Raw genomic sequence first — 6,837 nt, 5'->3', positions numbered from 1 at the left:
AAAATCAAATCAAGCAAAGTCCAAAGCACTCAAAAGTTTTTTTGTCAAACCACATTTTACCATGATTTATTGGCTTAAGTGTTCTGGCATGAAAATCAGGGTGTGACACAGCTCCTTGGAGGTGGAGGACGGGGTGGCTGAACCAGTAGGACGACGAGATCGACGACGGATCCTCGTCCGGTACGGTGGATGAGGGATGTCGAGGTGTTGTTGTTGACGACGTCATCGTGAAGAGGCTCCGGCTGGGTGGCGGACGGAGGAGGGTGTGCGGCTTCACGGGTTTTCGTGGCCGTGGTGTACGAATGGGTGGGCGGATGGGATGGGAGTGGGGAACCATGGCTTAGGGACGCGCTTGTCCGAAATGTGGGGTAAGTTACGAAATTACCCCCACCGATTTGAGCTAGGCGGTTCTTTCGGTTCAGGGGTATCATGGACATTTGGCGTGTCGGGATTTCACAGGAGGTGGGAGTTTTCGAGCGCGTTGTAATTTTGGAATAGCAAGGCGCGGGTTGAGATGGAGGGAGTTGTCGGAGCACAACGAGACAAAGATATATCTTAAATATTTCGGGGTAACAAGGCGCGGGTTGAAGAGGCGGGAGTTTCGCAGCACGATAGACACAGACGCTAGCTTCAAATTTTGGCATAACAAGGCGCGGCTTGAAATTTTGGGAGAACAAGCTTAACGTGTACCCCAAAAAAAGAAAAGTCGCACCTCATCACTACAGAGAACTATGTCCCGTTTTACTATATTACTAGAAATGCATTCAAATACAACAAAAAAACAAAAAAATCATTACAACAAACATAACGTGTACAGTACCAAAACTATTTGCACTTCCCTCAACAATAAAAAAAGAATGTGTGTTGTCTAGCATATGGACTAAATTTGAGTACATTTTCCCTGGGATTGTACTCGGGTTAGTTATACAACCATCTAAATATTATCTTCACAACACATGACATGAATATAGGAGAAGTAAATTCCTATATAAATACGAACTACATGTACATACGATCTCAAATAAAAATATATGTATAGATTTTATGTTGAATTCAAATCATAGTACATGTATGCTCTAGCTAGATGTTCGGAATCTAAACCATGTATGATATACTACGTACAATGTGTTTAACAAGCACAACACACACACAAACACCATTTAGACTAGTAAGGTACACGTGCATTGCACGCATGAGATTTGGCAACCAAATTATGAATAAATACCACATTATAACATGTAAGCTTTCAGTCATATATGCATGATGTGGATGTTCGTTTAATTCTTATAGTTCATTTCATTCAAAATCATCTAGTTTATATAAGAAAGCTAATCTATTTTAAGATTCATGGAATTGTGCATTGTAAGGCATAAAGTAAAAAATAATAATGGCAAATCATGTAGAAAAACATTTGGGCAATTCTGATACGGAAGATTATAGAACAAAGAAGAAGTGCTTGTGTTTTGAGGTTTGTGCATTATGCTTAAGTTCAACCATGGAGTCTTCTAGATTGTACATGTGGCAAAATCTGGTGGAATCTAGATGATATCCAACGGCCAGTTGTGCTCAAATTTTCCATCTCTCCACCATCGGATTGGCCTCATCCAACGACCATCTTTCAAAGTTAAAGTTATCCGCACACTATATAAAAATAGAAAATATATATAGATATAGATATGTGATGCGAAAGCCACCCATCATCTCCAATTAGAATAGTGTGTCCATGCACGGATGCAATGTGGCCAAACGATGTCTGCCATCGATATCTCAAATACAAATCAGTCTGACCTTGTTCAATGAGTATACAGTACAACATGCTCGTTTCCAAACCACACCACGCATATCTCAGTTATATTCATGCATGCATGGGTTTCAAACATCATGATCTCTTATTCAAATATGTGAATTCTACTTTACATTGATTATGACGTCACCTAGTCTTTTACACCCACACAGTCATCTTCTCTTTATAATTGTACCATTAACTTTCTCTCGTGCATGCATGCACACACAGTACCAGTTAGCATTATCCATCGCACACATGCAATCTTTTTCTTTAGGTTGGTCTCCCATGCATGCACACACACACACCTCCCCCTCCCATCATATCGGGCATTCTTTATCTCTCACGTGCATGTGCAACGATCGATGTTCCTCTATGTGTGTGTATATATAGCTAGGTCTTTCACAATTTTCCACACAAATCGATCAATCTATATATCTAGTGAGGTCTCACCCTCTTTCCCACGTCCACATCGATCAATCTATACCTCTCTATATAGGATTACATAGCTAATGCACCCACATTAATTATATATCCAACGTCCCCCTCTCATCATCCATGCCTCCGCTTCATCTCTCAGACGCGTGCACAGTGGCGAAGACAGGGGCAGCAAGGGCCCTGCCCCCCTAACATCACTATATAACAAGGCTAATATGAATGTGATCATTAGACAATTGCTAGTAAAATGGTTTAAGTTGATGAATTGGCCCTCATCGTAAAGGATTAGCAATGCTTGGCCCCTAGCTCATTCATTTTTCATGGCTCCGCCACTGCGAGCAACAGCGCACGTTCTCGCCCCCTCTCTTCAAATATCGATCTCGCACTTGGGCGTTCCTTCATAGTCTCCCTCCACTTCGCCCCTCGCACCATCTTCTAGCCCCCACCAGATTTTGCCACATGTACAATCTAGCAGACTCCATGGTTGAACTTAAGCATAATGCACAAATCTAAAAACACAAGTGCTTCTCCTTTGTTCTAGAATCTTCCGTATCATAACTGCCCAAACTTTTTTTCTAGTTGAATTGCCATTATTTGTTTTTACTTTATGCTTTACAACGCACAGCTCCATGAAATATAAAATAGATTAAGGGATTCTTTGATTCAAAGGATTCTCAAAGGAATTTTGGAGGATTCTAATCCTTAGGAATTTTTCCTATCTTGGTTGTTTGATTCGTACGTTTGTAAACCATATAATTTTTTCCATAGGATTCATTTGCACTAGATTTCATAGGAAACATCCCATCCACTCAAACCACTTCGAAAGAATCCTGCGTTTTTCCTATGCACAATCAAACACTCGTACAATCCTGTAGGATTCAAGACAACATTTCACTCTAATCCCATGTTTTTCCTATTCCCGCGTTTTGGAAATCCTACGAATCAAAGATGTAACATCCCAAAATTCTAAATTTTGGAATGTTATAATAAATAGATAGATTTGATTGATTGTTTGATTGACTGTGTGAAGTTGAGTGAAATTCGAAACTTTTTGAAAGTTAAATGAGAGGGAATAAAAGGACTTTCCCAAACTTTCATTTTGCTTTTATGATCTCCGTGAATTCAAATTCTTTTCACCACAAAACCCTGGAGAGAAGATGACATGACTTCTTCCATTTATTTATATGACATGACTTCTTCCATTTATTTAAATGACAAGGGGGTGTTGAAAATAGGGTAACATGATTCCCTACATCAGAAAATTGGAGAGAAATAAATTTGAAATCATTTTCGTATTTTTAAAATGATTTTTACTGGATTTTATTAGAACAGTTTTACTCTTTGCTTTATTTAAATTTGTGTGAATTTTATTTGGCATTGTAAAAATGTCCACGTTGAAGAAAATCTTTTTCTGAAAATTTTGATATATTATATACCTATATAATATTTTAATTTATTTTGTTTTTTTCTTTTATTTTTGTTTGTCTGAAAAAAATGTTTATTATTAAAAAAAACTTTGGACCGACCGGACCGGGCCGGCCCTGCTCGCCAAGCCACGGCCTAGCCGGCCCACGCCCTAGCGCCGCTCGTCCCCGAGCTCCCGCCGTAGTCCCGCTCGGGCACAACGCCAACCGCCGCCGCCATGGACGCCGTGCCGCCTCCGGCCTCCTCTGCCCCCTTCCCCAAGCATCGCCGCCGCCCTCCCCGCCTATTTAAGCCGCAGCCCCGGGCCCCTCTCTCTCTTTCCTCGTGATGAGGACATGACTACCTTGGATACGACCAAAAATATTGCATACATGCATATTTGTCAGGTGATTTCTAGTGCAAACTATTCAATAATCTATTTATGTTATCCAGAACAAAAAATACTTCACACACTTTTGTGTTTTGTCTAATTGCAGGTGTATGGGACATTTGTACAATCCACATATGAAGATAAGGCAAAAGGAGAAGTTTAGGTTCTGTTCAAAAAGTCCTCTCACGTCACTTTTGGGCCAAGAGAAGATAGAGTCCAAGTCTCTCACGTTCTGGATTCAGATTCGGACTGCACATACATACCTGACTCAAAACGCCAACAACTTTTTCATACGGACTCCGAATTGGGTGATTCTTTTTTTGTTGGAAACTAGATTTCGTGCTCTTTCCAACCCAATTGGATTCACCTTTAAATTCGTCCGGAGCATTGAGTTATGGTCGAAACAATCTGACGTTGCACCAGAATCCGAGTCAAACTACAAGTCCAAAGGTGTTGCATCACCTCCACTTGGGCCCATGAGCCTTGTACGACCTAGGGTTGGTTTTAGGCTGCCTTGGGACGTCCTCCCACCTCCTTGGCCGCCACCCCTTGCTCCTATATAAGTAGATCCATCTAGTAGCTTTTTCCTTGGAATTTGTTTAGTTAAAAGTTAGCCATTGCAACTTCGTGTACTTCGTTTGTGTCCAACGACCAGACCAAGACCGCTTACGGATCCCCACCACTATCAATACTTCATATATATTCGCAATATTCAGATTGCATTATCATATTCTTGCTCGTTCTTCGATTGCTTGCAGGAATAGACCTTCGTGGTCAGGCTGATCGTGCTTCCGGCATCGTCAGTAACCTCAGGAGATTGGTTTAGCGATTGATAAGGCGCAACGTCGTGCACGTTTGTAGTCGGATCGTCAAAGTCGTCTCCACCAAATCGATAGTTATCATCTCATCGAAAGATCGGGACACCCTCGCCTGTATCAAGTGGTATCAGTTTTCAGGTTGCTCGGTGAGAATTTCCAGTTTCCCCTAGATTAGATTTATTTTCTTACCTATTGTCCAAGAAAAAGCCACAAAAAAGTTAGATCTATTCATCCTTTTATCCAAGCCAGTCTGAGCCTTTGCAATTTTCTATTCATTGTTTGCATTATTGAATTATCGGTTGCATCGTCGTGTCGAGTTGCTGGTCTTAGTGTCTAGTTCCTTTAGAGTTTCGAGTTCTGTTCACATAAGTCACGTCGCCGCTGCATCGTTATCCCTTCTGCTGTCCACCACACCATCCATCAAATTCCACCATGTGCTACCCATAGTTCATTGTCACAATCATAGTTGAGGTCGTTCACATCTTCGCTTGATCCAATCTGCATCTTATCTAGTTTGTCTTGGAAAGAGGGAGAGAAAAAAAAGATAGAGAAAAAAAAGAGAGAAAAAAAAGAAAAAGAAGTCAAAAAAAAGAGAAAGAAAAAAGTGTGAGGAAAAAAAAGAGAGAAGAAAAAAAAACAAAATTCGGATCTATCTAGACTCAATCTCGTAGTTGCATTCGGATTGGAATCTGTTTTGTGCACTGTTTAGTAAAACAGGCATACCTTCCTCATACGAAGTCCGTTTTGACTCCGCGAGTAGTCAAATGAAAGCTAGCGACGAGCCGCATCTAAATAGTTGCAGAGACTTGTTCAATATTTGACACCTCAAAATCGTCTTCTAAATAGGTCTTTTTGCCCTCCGAAGTTCGTGGACACAGCTTATTCCAGTTTTTCAAGCCAGTTTCAGAATTCTTTCACTCCTCATATCAACTCGGAATTGAGTGATTCTTTTTGCATTGGAAAGCTTGAGTTAGTAGCATTCTTTGAAAAAAAATTATCAGAAAATTGGCACAAACTTTTCAAGAGGAAAGTTGGAGAGAGTTGTTGTATATCCTGCTTGGCAGTTGTTTTTCATCATTATCTTTACTGCCGTTGTGATCTTCACTTATATCTTGCTGTCCAGAGCTACTTAGTATCCTTCATTGATGCTAGTTGTGCTACGCCGTGACCTCATTAGTGTTCTAGGCTCGCGTCTCTAGTCCGGTCTAGCCTAGGACCAGCACAGTACCGTCGTTGAGCGTTTATTCAACATTGCATCTCTGAATTGATTATTGCTAATATTTTGCTACCATATATAGCCAACCCAGCTCCACATATTTCTACACCGTGTATACGTACGTTCCCCTGGCAATCGCTTTACTCAATCTTTGGAGTTATTTGACACCGCTGGTTGCCTGTCACCACCTGCTGCTTGGTAAGAACTTGTAAGATATTGATATTTGCTTTACTGTGAGCGCTTTACCACCACATCCTAGTAGTTCATAGGAACATTATTCTTGAATTTTGTTTCTTGTTTCTACTAATCATGACAGGATCTAGAGTCAATTCATGGGGTTTGTCGATCGTGGGAGATGTGCCATCACCTATGCAAATACCACAACCGTCACGAGAGGTGCACAAACATCCAAATGCACATGATCAGGTTAATGTTTCTATACCACCATTTAATGGCCGTTTTAGACCTGCTTTATATATTGAATGGGAGTTTGACCTAAATAATATATTTGCTTCCAATAATTTTGATGTACGTAAAAAAGTTAAGGTTGCGGTTGGTTCTTTCACTGGTTATGCTGTAGTTTGGTGGAGTGAATATTGTCGGTTACACCCTAATGATATACCTACTACTTGGGATGATTTGAAACTTGCCATGCGACATACATTCGTTCCCGCTTATTATACTCGTGACATGATTACAAAGTTGCAACATTTAAAACAAGGTAGTGACACCGTAACGAAATATTATGATACTTTACAAACTACCTTGCTGCATTCCTCTTTAGAAG

The sequence above is a fragment of the Triticum aestivum genome, chromosome 2D, assembly GCF_018294505.1.
Source record: "Triticum aestivum cultivar Chinese Spring chromosome 2D, IWGSC CS RefSeq v2.1, whole genome shotgun sequence".
NCBI classification, from domain to species: domain Eukaryota; kingdom Viridiplantae; phylum Streptophyta; class Magnoliopsida; order Poales; family Poaceae; genus Triticum; species Triticum aestivum.
The sequence above is the reverse complement of the archived record's forward strand: the minus strand, read 5'-3'. Positions refer to the sequence as shown.